Source organism: Capsicum annuum, chromosome 7, assembly GCF_002878395.1.
Source record: "Capsicum annuum cultivar UCD-10X-F1 chromosome 7, UCD10Xv1.1, whole genome shotgun sequence".
NCBI lineage: Eukaryota > Viridiplantae > Streptophyta > Magnoliopsida > Solanales > Solanaceae > Capsicum > Capsicum annuum.
In genome coordinates, this window is record NC_061117.1 from 210,748,432 (window position 1) to 210,748,787 (window position 356).

Genomic DNA, 356 nt, shown 5'->3' on the forward strand with positions numbered 1-356 from the left:
ACGATTATATGTCTATCTATAGTATACCTCCAATGTGTAAGATACCTCTATATGTGAGACAACTAAAGATATGCTACGACTTATAAATATGATTACCGATATGAGTTTCAGATATGTACATGGGCTTAAGGCCATAATTATGATGTTGTGACTATTTCGAATAAATTAATGGGCCAAGGATTGAATTATGATAATGATTTTATATTCGAGGAGTGCTTATCAATGTAAAGGATACAATTACAGTTTATGAATATATATGGTTGTATACACATCTCTCCGATAAGGGACAGAAGAAGATACGGTATGTTGCTTACGACTTTATTGAGTAGATACTAGTGATGGCAAGAAATCTAATG